The following is a 17328-nucleotide window of genomic DNA, read 5'->3' as shown; positions in this document are numbered from 1 at the left end:
TACTGCCGAGCAGCGATACTGTCCATCATGAACAAATGGTGCAGTCTGCATTGGGGCCTACCTTGTTTCATCTCAAACTGGAATTTTTCCTTATCCTTTGGTGTGTATCAATACAGAAATCCAATGTAAAAATAGTCCTAATAGCAAGGCATATTGAACCATTCTAGGGTCTTGTGTCGAAAATCTTTTTAGTGCAAAAAAAGTCAATCTTACATTTTAGAATTCCATAACAAATGCACTGTCATTTGAATACTAGGAAAAATCATCTTTTACCTTATTTTCTTACATAAAATACTAAGAGAAATATTATTGCACCATTTCTGAGTATTTATAAAACCACTTTGAATGTAAGTGGGGTATCACATGGAACCATCTGCTCCAGTTCCTCAAGGTCTTTTAGAGGATAACTTTTACTGAACAGTATTCCTCTAAATCAGTACAACAAATACAATATTTTCACTTTCTCAGAACTTGCGGTTTTGCTCTACTGAATTTCTGTAAGGCTATCACATCTTTAAGGCATTTTACATCTCTGAGGTAAGGTAGCATTATGTACAGTATATCAGTAAATATTTGCGTTCCTGTCACATATGTTCATTTTAGATTCATTACATCATGGACTATAGAAGTCCTTCATTGTGCGTATAAGTTGTTTCTCATTTTCTGTTTCTTAACAGTATGTCTTTCTGTTTATTAACTATATGCTTTCATAAATGTTCTAGACACCATTTACATATTACCAGCAACAGTCTTATATAATATATAAACTGAGCACTTCCCTTTAAGAGACTGGCTCCTGAACAGGTCGTTGTTGCAGTTACTTTAGCCTGAAAAATACATGGCCTAAAACAGTTGTAGGTCTTGAAATGTACCAGGAAAAATGGTAGAAAAGTAAATTTTTTGTCAATAAAATCAGCCACATTACATCTCTTAAATTTCAACCAGGGTTAAAATGGCAAGATAGCCAAAGGCAGTAGTTTCCATGCTGGTCTTCAGGAGAGCAGGAACTGCAGCAATCTTTTTGTGAGTTTTGGAAGTCACACAGAATGCTTCAGGAAAGTCATAGTCTGCACGCAGCGTATTACGTAGTTAAATTGACAGCATCATAGCAACTCAGTTAAAAAACCCTCTCAACATCTCTGAAGATCAAACTCGTTGTGGAACAGCCACATGTCTGATTGGTAGGCAACGCTGGCCGAGAATCAAATGTGCTTTTACTCATACGGAATAAAATGTGTGTCACAAGCAGCAGTTCGCTCTTCTGTTCAATGAGATGGTGCCATACCCAAGGTCCTGGCCAAGACATTCTGTTATCTGCAAGCCAAACAGCGTGGCTGCAGATTAGTTCATGTTGCTGCAAGAGTTGGCTGTTTTGACTGGCAGGTGTTGGGAGATTTGTGCTGCTTGCATTATTTCTGGAGAGCCCAGGCAGAAGCTTAATGAGAAACACCGCATCCTGCAAGAATGAAAAGCTGAATCAGGACTTACAAGCAATTGCATATTATGAAATGCTGCACAATGCTGGAACAGAGCTGGCGTTCACTGTACTGCACTGCAGAAAAAGACAGTTGGAGCGAGAAGCAGTTATATTTTACCGTGGATGCCAACAGTACAAGACTATTATACTGTGAAGTCCTTTTGAGAAATTAATAGTGTACTCGATGCTTCACCTTTCTGGTGAATCTGAGAATTTCCATCTGTTAAAATAACTGATCTCTCACATAAATTTTCATGCTCTACAGACCAGAGTTTATGTCATGTTTGTTGAAGGAATAATTTGAGAGAGGCTGCCAGGAAAGTATCAAGCCCTTAAGGCATAATAAGCCCAGGGAAATTTGTTTGGATGGTGTAATGAATCCAACTTGTTAATTTAGCTCAGTTTGGTGCTTACTGCTGATAGTAGAGTGCTATGAAAAATAAAAGAAAAATTGGTCTAAGACATGCAGTACAATTAAATGTAAAACATTCAGTAAACTCCCCCAAGGTATTTATCCTTTAATCTTCTCTAATTTTAACTGCTTTTTCTTGGCTTATTTTCTTACCTGTTTGTTAACGTGTTCCAGGTTTCAATGTTACCAAGTCCGTGTCTCCCCATCTTTCCTTGAAGCCCCTGGAAAAGACTTTGATAATATCACTAGAGATGTCACTTGGGTCATACTTTGAGTGACAACTCGATAACCAGCCTTTATGAGAAAAAAGCATGGTATCAGCACACAAAAGGGTGGAGCCATGGGGCCAGACTCAGAGATTTAAGCAGCAGGTCCTTATCCACCAGAGTTCACTGCTCCAACCCAGGCGGTCTTCCATGGGACTGATTTTATACGTGACGTACAAGATTACCTGTAAATTCTGCACACATTTCTCAAGTCCCACATAAGTTTTTTCACAGTCCTGAAGGGTGTTTTTGTGGAAACTCACAAGTTGAAGTGTTTGAGCACAGAGCTGGCAATGGGACCGACAGTTATTACCAGAGGACCCACAGCCCACCTGGTGATCGTGTAGCTTCTGCTTCCATAAGAAACCAGCTAAAAAGACAGAGTCTTTCACACCTCGGGATATTTGCATGATAACATGCTACCAGGGTGGAGAAACACTCCTCAGCATAAAATAAATGGAGTTGGACTCCTTCGTTTGTGGTGTGTGGATAAAGCTGTGGTAAACTCAGGGTCAGCAGCAGCAGAAGTTGCTCTGCTCCAGCTCAGCCACAGCTCTTCTGCTTGGCACTGCAGAGGACAGGCATCCCTGTGGCCACAGTCACCTGGCACTATCTAGAGCAAACCCAGGAGGGTTCAAAGTCTCCACAGGAGAAATTGAGGCCCCAGGCACTAGTTGGTTGAAATTTCACCTGCATAGTTGTTACTGCACGTTATTTTTGTGAGAAAGGCTGTGTCCATGTCTAAATAATGACTCAATTCAAGCTGAATCGGATGAGAATAAATTGCCTTCTACTGCCAGATACATTCAGTGCAAAGGCTTGGTATTTGAGCCTGTGAAAATCTAGGTGTGGGAGAGCTGTCTAGCATTATGTAAGAGAGAATCTGATTTCCCAAATTACATACGTGCATTATAACCACCAGATCATCTTCCTGTAGTGCCCTATCTAAATCACTACAATTTCCAGCTTCTCTAACAACAGCCTTACAAACCACAGCTTCCTTCAATACACAGCTTTGACTCATCTCCAGGCCAGGATGAAAAAATATGCATTCTTGTGCATAAAAAGCGTACGTTATTCCCAGTCAACCTGAATTCTGACTTTTTCCCAATTTGCAAGCTTTGCTTTTGCAGCCTTCAGAAAGTTCTCTTAATTCAGTTTCTGTGTGTTTGCTGAGAAAAATCCAGGAATTAAATCAGAAATAAATAGAAGACAGACAGCAGATCTCATAATGCAGTATTGACATGTTCTTTCAACATTTTTTTTGGTGATTTACATGTAACTGATACTCCTTAGTCCCCAATACTTGTGATTTCTCCTGTAAAAAACATGTTATTCTATAAAACTCTGTATATTGAAAAGCTTCCCAGGCAGGAATTATATCTTTCCTTATGTTAAGCACAGTAAGACCTTGATCTAGTTGGGATCTTGGAGCACAACATAACATTGTCTAATAATTTTGCTATCAAAGAGTCCAAGAGCCTGAAGTCAGCAGGAGCTTCATAATCTGAAGCAGAATGAGCCCTTAAACAGAGCACGTATCTCTCCTCATCTTTCTCTCTTCCATTGTTGTTCTAGACCATAGTTTATGCTATGCTTTTGCCCTGTTCCTTGTAGCACAGCTGTCCTCCTTGGACCACCGCTTGTACAACCAATGTACACAGTGGCATTACAGTCCTTTAACGCAGAGGCCTTACAACAAACACGATCAGCCTTTCATTCAGCTAGAAAGTAATTGATAAGTGACATATATTTATTTTTGTCTTTCAAATAAGTTCCTTTAAATTCTTATTTAAGATATTAACTGGATTGTTTTCAACCTATGGTTTGTAATGACTTAATTCTCTCGCTTCCTTGAACTTGTTGTTCCTCAGTCTTGCAGATACAGTGATCATTCAGAATGAATAAAATCAACCTTGAAATAATCAGTAATGTACAAGGATAGTGCTTCGTCATGGTGCTTTTTCTTGTTATTTCTGTTCACTGAATATAAAACCAGAATGTTTTGCTCTCTCAGCCATTCATTCAGATGTTTTTGTAAAACACTGACACTAGAAGCTGCCCTGCATTTATTCCATGTCTGATGTGTCCATTAGTTAAACACCTACTCTCCAGATAAATGGAATTCAGCTCCAAGCATGCAGACCCAGTCCCCCAACCCCATAATGACGTGTTCACGAATCCATAGATCCTGGCTGTATGCTTTTGCTAACACACAGCCAAAGAACAAGCTAAGCATTTAAACACTGAGAAGAAAACCCATGATGAGACAAAAAAGTGACACTGAGAAATGTAGTGGTACAAACCAGAGCTGCACAGGTAATTATTGCTGTTTGGGCATAGGTACCCCTCTGAAATGCATTTGCATGTATGGTGTATACATACTTACATACACATGCATTTCTGTAGACACTAGCTGGATCAACATAATTGATTTCCTTCAAATCTGGAATCCGAGTTGTAAAAAAGAACATCTAAGTTTGAATGAAACATATCCTTTAAGTTTTGAACTTCCTAAGATTAAAAAGTACACTGAAGCAAATTAAAAAGCAACCCATCACATCTAAGACATACTAAAATCAATTGTACAGGGTAGATTTTTAATGCACATCCCTTCTCCTTTCGCTCCCCACTGAGTGTGTCAGCTGCAGCACGCTGGCTCCCTAATGCTGACAGTACTTTCGAGTTATGCCTCCCATACTGGCAGAGCTCTGCGCTGGGCTCAGCTGGCTACAGCCCAGCGTAGGTAAACGTGGCCCAATACACATCAGGGAGGTGCACATCAGCATCTTAAAGCAGCTTCACATGTAACCAACTGGCTTTTTAACCAGTGGCGGATAGAGAACGATTTGAGTAAGTGACACAGTATATGAGATTCCTTTTGGTTCCCCAAACCCTACTTCATTACAAATAATGTGCCCTAGTAAAATATGTAAATATTATGTACATTTTTGTAAAATGCCTGAACTGATTAATTACTTAATTTTATTTATACATTCAGGTTCTTTTACCTGGGTTCAGCTGTTCCTAGTATCTGCTGAATATTTATGGCTCTGTGTTGCACTAAGTGGCAATTTGGAGACTATCTGGCTATTTACAGATTTTTGGGGTACGGGTGGGCTCTGATTTACCCAAGGAGAGTAATGGAGTTACTGTCCCCCTCTCAAAGCCCTCCTGTGGCTTTCTAGTCCCAGTAGTCAAATGACAGCATATCTGTTCCTGAGTTACTGCAGGGCAAAGACTGACATATTAATGCAAACTGGAATTGAGGATTATGCTAATATGTCAGACTGTGCACTGGAGTGGGGAAATAGGGCAGGGAGCTGGGAACTGCAGCCTCAGCTGCCATCTCAGCATGAACTGCAGAGCTCATGAGAAGGGCTATAATTCCCATCCTGAATGTGGAACTTTGTTATTTTATAGGCTGCCCTATCTATTTCTAAATTTTGTCTCCTCACTTGCATCCACTTTGAAAGGGGTCTTCCCATGGTACTAAGTCCCTGTTGGACAAAGTGGCAAGGATTATTCTCCCTCCTATCTCAGAAGGAAGATACATACTCTGGTGTGCTCAAACCCACTGCTTGCTGGCCCTTCAGCCCAGCAGTGTCCACTTTCCTATGTACCAGCTGTTGTAAACCCCAAATGATAACCTTTCTTATGTCTTGGTTTTCTTAGCAAAGCCTACGCATCTGTACTGCCCAAAGTGGTTTGAGCGCGCAGCGCCAGCACGTGGCTGTGTTCCTCCAGCCTGCTACTGCCACGTCTATCGCTGGGATGCTGCTGCTTCTAGCACAACTGCCCCACCACTCTCTGGGAGTTCAAGTGCCACCACCTGACTGACAAACTCAGGTACTGCCCTGACGGGGATGCAGCCTTCAGCTGCAGCGTCAGGATGCCGACAGTCTTGGGAGCCAGTCAAACCAAGCCACAGGTCCTCCCTCTCACTGCATAACTCCATGCCACCAGCCCCACCTGCATGGTTCCCTCTCTCCTGCCTTGCAATGGCGGCCAACAGAGTGGTTCTGTTCCCCTCTCTTTGCCCTACCGTTATTATTAGGGATTTTCCTTGGTTTCATCTGTTTTGCTTCATGTAGTATTCGTGAAAGACTACCATACTTGTGTTCTCTGCCCCAATCCTCAGGTTTATGAGCTGCTTCTGCTCTTATCCCAGCAAGTTCAGTCCCTCTTGCTATTTGGAGACTTGTCTCTTAATAGTGTTTCCTGTAATTATGTCTCCTCAAAATAAATTACTTAATAAATCCTTAAGGTCTCCAGAGCTACAGTTCACGTACAGCATGCAAACACTTACTCTTTGATCTGAAATGGCCTCTTTAACAGAGATAGCAATGGCATGAGAACTCAGCAGAACACAAGCTGAAGACTTGGAGAATAAGATGGTTTTGGACTTGGAGAGTCATACCAAATAGTCAGAGCAAGCCTTTGGCTGCCTCCCACATGCAAGGTTTTCCTGAGCTTCAAAACTGTCCCCTTTTTTGATGACACCTTTTTATAGCCCTGCCCTTCGAGCTGTGCTGTGTCAGTTCAGAAAGCCTCAGCACAGACAGTCCCTGGCATAGCCAGGCTGGACAGTGCAGGTGAGAGGCCAAAAATTAAAGAGCACTCCTTGTTCTGAGCAGTGAGTTATGAAATACACATTCCTTGTGGGGCACTGGGAGTTGCTAAATGAGTTTCTGATAGTCACCATAGCAATGGAAAATCATACTAAGAAGAGAAACCACGGAGAAGATATATGCCAGAGATATGTTTCCTTGACAACAACCAAGGCATGGGACTGAGAGCACTGCCTGGAGAAGCTAAAGCTGGATCCTCGTGTCCTCCTCTTCTGAAGTGACTCAGGACATCGGATGGGGCTACTCTAAACAAAAGCAATGAGCATGAAGACGAGAATGAATGAAACTACTAACACTAGGAATGAAAATCCCACTGATTTACCTGAATCGGAAATATAAATTTGGGTATATCAGTTCCTTTGCCTACCTGTATGAATTATGTATGAATTTTACGTATTCATATGCTGCAAAGTCAAGTATCCAAAAATTATCAGGCTTACTATAGGCCACGCAGCTGTCCCCAGTCTTCCTGTTTCTTTGCCTTATGAGATATTCCTTAATAATATGATCAAGGGAGATTTTTCTTATAGGACCCCTGCCTTGTTCAGCACACTAGGCAGCTGATGCTTACTGAATTGGTGAGTCAATATTTTGTCTTTTCCTTGTTGTTCAATAGCTTGCCTCAGGCCTTCTTTATTTCATGCTGTACAAATGTATTTACAATGACAGAATAAATTCCCTCATGACAATTTTTGCAGCAGTTATTATAGCAGCAAGGTTAAATGCTACCAAACTGAAATAATGCTAAAAATATTAGCAAAAAAAAAAACCAACCAACTACAAAGGCAAAAAAGCAGGAAGAATCAAGCCAAAACTCTTCTACAGCTGTGCCGCTTACCAGCTCGCCTGCAGTGCTCCAGCAGCCAACTAATCCAGCTGTTACTTTTGCTCTCATTTCCCTTTCTATTTACCCAGATTTCAGTAAGTTTTTCCAGCCTGGGAGTACCCAAAGGGCCACCTCACATCCCCCTCGTTGAGCCCTCAGCCCCTCCAGGGAGACATCAAGTTAGCTGTGTGCTCTGTAAAGGAACTACGATACTTGGGGGTGTCTAAAAAAATATAAATAATAAGTAATACCAAACTAAACAGGGTATCATTCAACTTAGTGCCAGGTTCTCCCAGTGAACTTTGGCACTGAGAGAAAATACTACTGTACAGACTTGGGATTATAATTTAAAAAAAAATGTAGGGCCCTGGTTTATTTTTCAGTCAGGTGCTGAGTATTAAGCAAAGTCCATACCAAGGTTTATCATGCCAATGATGAGGAGAAAGCATGGTATTTTCAGGCACGTAGAGTATCACAAAGCAGGAAGTTCTGTCACTTTTGTATTAAATAAAAATCATAGCTGAGTTGGTTGATATTTTATTGAAATTAAATCCTATTGTTTCCCCCATCTTGCTTGTAATTAAAGGAAGTAATTGCTCTTTGATTGTTTAGGAAATTTAAAATTAATTCCATTGTTATACCCTACTTCAGTTATTAGCTGAAGGATGCAAATGTCCCAGGACAGCTGAATAGCTCCTGCTGTGTTCCTCTTCCCTCCCGCACAGCTGACCCTTCTCTGCCTTGGAGTTTTCAATGTTTCCTGGAAACCAGGAAGAATCTCCAAGTCGTCCTGCAGCAGTGTCAGCAAAGAGGGCTTTTACCATTTGCTACCAGCAGTCGCCTTAAAAAAAAAAAAAAAGAAGAAAAAGGGAACCCACAGTCAGAACCTGGGGCCTGGCAGGCTCTAGTCTGGAAGTGGCAGCTTCCCAAGACAGGAGGCATGCTGAGGAGCCCTACCTTCCTTCAGGTCAGCTGCTGCTGAATCCTAGCAGGTCATTCTGGACCACAGTTTGCCCCTGTAAGAGGGAAAGGGCCACCAAGGCACAAGGACGAATTCAGTGAGAACTGGGGCTCATCCTACAAATGTAATCACTGGTACAGTGTAAAGTAAAATCACATTGACTTTGGGCTCATCCAACACATCCTCTGCTAATAGTCAACGTCATTGTTCCCTTTTATCTTTCTAAGCATATTTTAATTTTCTACACAAAAGTGGGTTTGTTTTGTAGTTAGCCCAAAGCTGCGCATACTGTCCCTACTCCCTGAGGAAATTTTCTTCCAGAAACCATGATGTCATCTGTGACTTGGACCTGACTATTCTGGACACTGCGTGCAGGCACTTGTGTGCCAAATGAAAAAGAACAATGGCAAAATATTTCACAGGCTGCCAACAAGACAGACTGTGTAGCGCAAGGTACCTGCCTGTGAAGCCAATTAAATTCATAGCACTTGAAGAGAACTTCAAAATGCATTCAGCATGAAAGCGCAAACCCGGCAAATGGGCAAGTCCCACAAAAGACAGCACATAGAAAAAATAAGGGATATTTCCTTAATGCCTTTTATCCATGTCTGTAAAGCTGATGGACTTCATAAGCCTGGGATAGATCTTGTTCGTGCTGTGTGAGTAATACCATTTGTCTTGTGGCAAGAAATGACTCTGTGTCTGCTTCAGTTTAACCTTGCAGCTCTCCGACCTGGGGCAACACAGCCACCTCTGGAGCAGGGAGCAATGGCATGAAATACAGCTCAGCGGTTCCCCGTGGCAAACACAGAGAACACCTTTACCATTCCAGGCTAGGGGGGCTGTTCAGGCCCTTCAGAGGTCAAATATTCTCCTTGAAGTTAGGGGAATCTGTATTTAAAGATCAATATGGCCCAACCTGATACAGCGACAGGGGTTGTATGTCAACTCGACTTCAGTTGAGCTACAAGTAAGTAGGACCAAGAGGGTGTAGGTCAGGAACACTAATGTGAGCCCACAGAAACTGCCTTTTCTTCTCCCTTTCAATTAAATAAAAAGCAACTCTGAAAAAGAAACAGAAGATGTGGATGTGAAAGGGGAACACAAAACAAATAAACAATGAACTCTGCATAAAAGAAAAAATGAATATCTTCATTAATATCCCAACCTCCAGCTTTGTAAGGGATCGATACTCATCTGTACCAGATGTGGCAGTAGCATTAAATGCAACTCAGGATATTATTAAACTATCAAATAAGAGAGGAAATTGGAATACAATTGCTATGAACGCTGTTAGGCCACAGGCAGATCTCAGCTACATGTGGATTTTCACTTACAATTAAGGACTGTGATAAGAGAGAGAGAGAGAGAGAGAGAGCAGAAAGCTTTTCACTTAGCAGGATGAAAGAATTGCACAGTATTTTTGGCCAAAGGAACATCCCACCCCTGGAAGTCAGGCTCTCCCCTATAGGGTCCCCTAACAGGGAACTGGTCCCCATACCTCTAACACAAGTACCTCGCTCATCTTTATGCTGTCTCCACCAATTTTTTCAATATAAGTCAGGCTTATCTTTCATTCTTAGCTGACATAAAAACATAGTACTGCAGCAAAATGGCTACAATGCTGTACTTGAGCTGCCTAATACAGTCTTGGCTGCATTCATTTGGAACAGCAGCTGGATCCAAATTTTGCAAATTGTTCAGGTCTTTATAAAAAGACAAGCTGTAAGCCTTGGAGCACACATCTCTTGTCCAAAATGTGCAATTTTTAGTTTGAGGATGGGCCCTGTCACAGAAAGAGCACAAACTTGAATAGCTTCTGGTGAGAGATTGAGAATTGTGAAATGAAAAACTGAGTTGGAAAGCAAATGAGCAGAAGTGAGTCAATACACTGCCTGTCAAACATAGAAGTGGTTTTCAAACTGCTGATAGCTGAAAGTAAAACAAAAACCAAACACCAAACATTTTTTACAGTTGCAGTCAGAGTCCCTTCCTGGCATAAATTAATTGTAGCAGTGGAATGACCCTGGGGCTGAACCAGGAACTGGGGGGTTTCAGGTGATGACTTGACAGCTGATGAGAATTTATCCTTCTCCCTGAAGAAAGCTGGACCAGCAGCAACACTAGCCCCGCAGACTGCTCCTCATGCCAGAGGTTCTCAGTGCTGGCCAGCCTGGGGACCATACTCCTATTGAACTCCACTAATTCAGCATCCCTACCATGTATTTGTCACCTTCCCTTACCCAATTCTAGCTCTTATTGTAGGACATGGTCCTCTCTTCCCAGCTCACAACCCACAGCTGAGACTCAGTGTTTGATGGATACAGGTGGGACTGGTGTTATAACAAAGCCAGATGCTCCTGTCTGTTGGGGTGGGCTCGCAGGGCAAAACTGCCTGCACTGAGAAAATTCAGGATCAATTCAGTAGAAGGAGATTTAACAAACATGTTTAGGAAAGATCAAAAGAAAACAGCTGCAGTATTATCTGTCTCTTCTAGAAACCTTTCCTGACTCACTGTATTTCTGTGGGTTTAAAAGCCAAGTCCTCTGTCACCTCCTAAAACACCTCCTCAGTACCTTTTGTGGGGTGGCAGGGGTGAGAACTTCTGAAAGTTCTCTCTGATGGGAGGAGGATAAGACAATCAAGTATTGTCAGAGCTCACCTGACTGCCTTCTGCTGGGAAGACTGTAAAATCACATCCCCTTATGCAACCTTTTTTGTACAGCACAATACCAATATCCTGCAATACATGCATGTGATGAGGGAAGAGGAGGAAAGGACTGTGAAGGCTTTAGCAGCAGGTATCTCCTAGATGACACAGTCAGAGCACCCATGTCCCTGTGTCCACCCTGGCCAGGCCCACTGTAGTGTCAGTCTGTGTAGGCACATGAAATGGGGTAGGTGGTCTCAGAGAGAAAAAGGAAAACAAAACCAGCGATGAAACCTTTAACCAACTTCTTTCAGTTCTGAAATGGAGTTGAGGCAAAGTCAGACTGTACCTCTGCTGTCAGTCTCATGTCCCTGCCATCATGCCAGTGCACAGTGTGTTTGCCCCAACTCCTCATCCGGACTGACTCCAGTTTGTGAGTGTAAGACCTGAACCCACTGTTTTCCCCAATCCATGGGGAAAGCCAGCAGGCTGGAAGGGCACTGAAATGCCCCACTTGGCCCCTGCAGGGAGAGTGTATCCCACTGCCCATCAAGCACAACGAGATGAGAAGGTGTGCAATACAAATACTGGTGCTGGCAGGGCTTGGACAGGAGCAGGAAAGTCCTGCACCCTCCCCTCTTCCACCCAGCCCCGCAGCCTGTGCGGACAGAGGGGGAGCACAGGGGACTTCCAAAGGACAAGTTCCTATATATCATGACCTGGACAGCAGATTCTAACTTCTCTTTTCTGACAAGAGCTCATCACTTCCACTGCTCCTCGCCTTTCTCCTTTTCTTGTATCCATGTCTTCCCTCATCAGCTTTTCCTTACTCTCAACCTCCATCTCCTCCTTCACACAGCCTCAACCACATAAACCAAGACTTTCCCACCTTCTCTTTAAGACCTTTTCCACTTTGTGTTTTTCTCATCTCCCCTTGTTTCTTCTCACACCTCTCCTTTTCCTCTCACCCAGATATTGTGCCCTGGTTTTGTTCCCAGGTGCAGTCCATGACCCTATAGCTTACAGACATTAGGCAAATGCTTTTCTAGAAACATCTCCAGCCATTGAAGGTAACAAGTGGTCAACAGCCCGGGGAAAGCTTGGCACAGGCCAGCAGGGTCCAGACCTAAGTGGTAATCCCAAACCTGGATTTAGGTTTCTTTTGATGTCAGGAAGTCTGGATGAGGCTGTCACCCACATCCAGGGCAGATCCCAGGACCTCTGCAGTGTGTTGGGGTCCCTATGATCCCTCCTCCCGCCCGCAGCAGCAGAGTTGGCCATGGCCCCCACAGAAGCCAGCATGAAGGGGCTCCGTTCCTCCATGCCCATGCAATTCTTACTACCATCAGCAGATGGCCAAATATTACCACACATTCATAACATTTACATGAAAAAGGCCACATAACTGGGTAGAAAACGCCTTTCCTTGCCAGAAGCATTTATTTATAAAATGGCATATGTACATTTGGCATTTACCTTTCTATATGTAACATTATGAAATGTGTGACAAACGTTAACACTAATTTCCTTTCCCACTCTTGACATGCTTGCCAAAGAGCATTAAGCAAACAAGTAGCAGGATAAATCTCTGCCCTAACACACAAATATTATTTCTTATTTCAAATTTATTTTACAATAAAGAAAAAATCCCAAGGCCTAGACCTGGCTGCAGTGAAGCCAATGTTCGCAGCAGCTGGCAGCAGGTGGCAGAGTGAAGACACTGTCACACAGAGCGAGAGGCAACTGGATTTTGCATGCAGAAAGTGTTTCATTAAAAACGTAAAAAGGCCCAGCGAGGGGTTGTTTTTGCAAATGCATGCGTTTTTAGTTTTAGATGTTTTGAAGAAAAGCACGCAAATGTGCTTTCACGCTGCCTCTCAAGGGTGGAGGGACTTTAACTTCACGCTTTAACATTGCATAACATCTGAAAATAATCAATATGGGCACAAGCACTAACATGACTAATAGGAGCAAAAAGCCAAGGAATAACCTTTCCAGCATCACCTCGGGGCATGCCTGTGCAGACAATTGGGCGCACGCTGGCTTGATTCAGCCAGGACACGTGCCAGACAGTGAAAATGAGCCAGCTGTAGCTGCAGAGGAACAGGAGCACTGACGCAGCAGTACCCGGCTCTCCATCGCCTTTTTGGGACCATGGTAGAAACATGCACCCACATTTTGCTGCTTTGGACAGGACTCCCAGGCCATCACTGCTGTTTCTGGCAGATCCACCTCTCCACGGGCTGGTCAGGAAAAACAACCTAGTAACTGGTTCTGCATCCTTCAGCGTACATCAGTTAAAGAGGGCAAAGGGAGAGGAAACAGCTCCATCACTCAAGCATGCTTCAAGAGAAAATTTTCCTGAAATGCTGAGTTCCCAGTAGCCCAGGAATTACCGTTTGATCTTTCAGTGATTAAAGATTACTCTAAGGTGCCAATGGTAACCAGACCAAAATGCACTCTCTTGCGCAGTACTGTTTTACTTTTCCTCAAACTGTTTGAGCTCTGTTCCAGCTTGCCAGCTAGTTTGCTAGTAACACAGACCACCAAAAAGGCTTTTGGTGTCACTGTCACCTGCAGGAAATGCACAACTGCCCCATTCCCATACGCTAGTTAATTCTTGGCTGATGTTTATCAAAAGTCATGGCCCGTAACTCTCAGTTACATGAAGGATGTAGGATGGCTTTCTAAAAATTCATCATCTGTGGACCAAGCTGACAAAGAAGGCTGAATTCATACTTGATTTCTGCCTTTTATGCTGAATCAATAAACTATAGGTATGCACACAGGGTTTTTGTGCTGGGAGCCAGTGCTGCCATCTCTTATCCCTGCCCACAGACTAGCAGGGACATGGAGAGGCTTCAGATGAGATCATGGGCATAAAACACAAAGCAGCCTAACCTACCCTAGATTAAACAGCAGATGATGTTCAGAGATCACTTCCCTTGAGTAGGAATCTGATTCTTGACCCTGGTTTGGATGCTATGGGACTCCTTCTGACAACTTCTGACGCATAGCAGAAGCCCTCTCCTGCCAGTGGCATTCAGGCCCTGGTGCCTGATGGAGACCTTCTATCTCACAGACAGCATTGCTCCTGAAATAGCGACTGTCCTTGCAATGACATGTCCCTCTCTGATAACTGGGCAGTGGGTTATCAAGGAGATACCACACCTCCGTTCCCTCCCTCAGCTGCCCAGATCAAGCACCTTCCCACCCCAGGCAGCCCTCCCCACACTTCCCCACTGCCTTCACATTCCCAACAGCACCATTGCCTGCGCTCAGAGACCTGTGGCTCTGCACCACCACTCTCCAGCTTGGATGCACTCCCAGATATATCCAGACATATGCAATAAGGAGATGCGTGTGCAGGAACAGGAGCTACAACATGTCCTTGAGGGTCTTGGGCAGACAATAGCAGGATGTGCCCCAGGAGGCACACACAGCCTCAGCCTGATTTTTCAGGTTTATCAGATTATGCCTAGTTATCCTCTTCATGCAATCTCCAGTTTTGTTCCATGTCCATGTGCAAGCTTTTGATCACTCTTGAGAAATATTTGTACTATCCTGGAATTTGAGAAGGATTAAAGGTGCTAATAAGGGGCTGCTGTCCCCAGCTGGGACCCTGCTAAGGAAGTTTTTGTTCTACAACAGCTCAAAAGAGAGAGAGCACTAAGGGCCAGACCACAGTCAAGGGTAGCATCAAGGTGGTGGATTTCCCTTTCTCCCCATCCACAAAAGCCCGTCTTTGCCACCTAACCTCCAAGACCTGTCTGTCCCTTTATGGAGGCTCCTTGGGGCAGGCGCTTGGCTGAGCCTTGCTGGCTGCCCCTCTGCACAGTGGCCATCCCAAAGGGGCACTGTCCAACACCACCACTAAGCAAGACCATCCCTGAAGAGAGGCTGAAGGACAACTTTGTTGTCTAAATAACCTCTTGTAGTAACTCAAAGGAGGAGCTGCAATACTCTGACTGTTGGAAGGCTGCAGTGGTCTCCATGTGCAGACATCACTTTGCCAGCAGCTGGGACGTGCTTACAGTTGTGCATCAGCATGGGCTTCTGTCATTTTGGAAACCAGTTCCTACAACTTTTGTGTATTGTGTTTGTGCCTACAGTAACTCATTTCAGGCTTTTCCAGCTTTAAAGGGAGCCTGTGAGGGCATGGAGACTTAAAAGAAATTTTTCTTCAACTTAATGTATTTATAGGGTTATCTGTGGCTCAGCAATCTGATTTAATCAATTTGAGCAGACATAATTTAAGTACCAAACTTTTCAATATGAGAAAATAACTCCCTTTGTCTTCCGAGAGCCCTATTATGGCTGAGAGGTATCACTGACTTTACAACAAACACAATTCCACTCTCAGACACCAGCAATTCTAGTAGGTAGTTTTAGAAACATGCAATTCTATATGTGTCAGAGGAAACAGATAATCTGAAAGTAAAATGGCTCACCAAAGAATAAACAAAGCATTCTGCCAGTCTTTTGTGCACCACGTTTTGTTGGCTGTGGGTTGAGGACTTCCACAGAGGCATATTTTGAGCCTGAGCCCCTTTCTTGATGCCTGTTGCCAAACAGAGCAAACCCACGGGGAAGGGGTCCACTGCTCCAGAGGGGTGAGCCAGGACATGGGATGCAGGCAGCCCCTCAAGGCTGGTGGCAGTTGTCACCACTGCACACAGGAGATCAGCCCCTGGGGCAGAAAACCCCAACCCCACCACACCTGAGAGCTGCTAGGTTTTCGGGCAGCAACCAGGTGGAAACTGCAAGGTAATCTCCACACACATGCAGTAATAACAGCCTGCTCCCATCCTAATCACACCAGTTGTGAGACGGCTGCTAAGCAACTAAACCCTGGCAAGGAGGCACTTTTGAGATAATGCTAAAAATAGTCCCCAGCAGGCAAGACGGAGCACGCAGCCATAGCAGGTGACGTCACTTTTCTTACTGCTGCCCTCCCTGCCATTGCTTGCAGACACCTCTGATGACCAGGCGAGTTCCTCTGGACTTCCCCAGGGACAAGCATCGCAGCAGGGACCAGCACTGGTGGCTGTCCCTGACATGCTGCTTCTGTGCATCCAGCCCCAGCCTGTACCTGAAGATGGGCGCAGGCCCCCAGCAGCATCCCTGGCCAGCAGCCCTTTGGAGAGGTTGCAGGGCATCAGGATGGCCTTTTCCCCTGTACTGGAACCTCGCCCAATAGGGGAAGGAGGTCCTGAGCAAATCTAGTGTTAAAAGGAGCAATTTGACTATGACTTTGATATAAATGAAAGGCAGAGCATGTGCAACCCCCCATCTCTCCAGTCTATCGCTCCAGACAGTTGAAATCACTTTTGTAGCTGGTCTGTACTGAAGTCAGTTTGCATTCCTCCTCACACAGGGACAGAATATAAAATAAGCCAAAGCACAGGAAAAAGTGTACATATCCTTTATACAGGAACATTTGAATTTCTGAGTCCAGAAGAGAGAGAAGTGGCAGGAGACAGCCTTGCATTTTACCTGTTTGGCCCCCAACACATCGCCCTCCTTTCAAGGATGGAGCCAGCCCAAGTACAGACTCTCCCCACTGGCTCAGTCCTGCCCAAACTGGGCCAATAGTCCTTTCTTGGGGGAGGCACAGCACAAACCACACCAGGGAACTGATACAGTGCAAGAATCACCTCCCTTCTGTGCTGGTTTCTTTTATTTTATAGTTCTTAAATGATGACTGAAGCCAGCACAGTAGCCACCTGCAACCACCTCTCAGGCATTTCTTTCAGCAGCAAGAAATTTCTTGAGCACCTCCTTTTTCCAGGAGCAGGAGCCCCTCTCCACCACATCACGGAAATTATCAGGCTGAAAAGAGCCCCCCACTCCCTTTCCCGAGGGTTATTTTGACCCAGGTCTGCTTACGCCAAGCCCCATGCCAGTCATCCCAGGTTCCAGCAGGACTAGGGTACAGTGGAGGGTGCCTGCTCCTCAAGAGAGCTGTGGCCAGGGAGGGGTGTGTTAGTCATAGGCATTGGGCAACAGCCTCCTCCTCTCCTTGCAACACCAACCACAGGAACAGGAAAGTCCAGGCAGGTACCACCCCACATTTAAGGATGACTGTTGCTTTAAATAATGCA

At 44.3% G+C, this 17328-nt stretch overlaps 1 long non-coding RNA gene across 1 annotated transcript; it reads right to left on the bottom strand.

The window, feature by feature from the left end:
• Positions 1–173: 173 nt before the first annotated feature.
• LOC142062581 (uncharacterized) lies at positions 174–17202 on the bottom strand. Its single transcript, XR_012662485.1, has 3 exons — positions 17114–17202; positions 2043–2120; positions 174–1456 (listed from the first exon to the last, which is right to left on the bottom strand). It is a non-coding gene; the product is annotated as an uncharacterized LOC142062581 (long non-coding RNA).
• Positions 17203–17328: the final 126 nt, after the last annotated feature.

The sequence above is a fragment of the Phalacrocorax aristotelis genome, chromosome 10, assembly GCF_949628215.1.
Source record: "Phalacrocorax aristotelis chromosome 10, bGulAri2.1, whole genome shotgun sequence".
NCBI lineage: Eukaryota > Metazoa > Chordata > Aves > Suliformes > Phalacrocoracidae > Phalacrocorax > Phalacrocorax aristotelis.
This window is presented reverse-complemented; position numbering and strand designations above follow the sequence as displayed.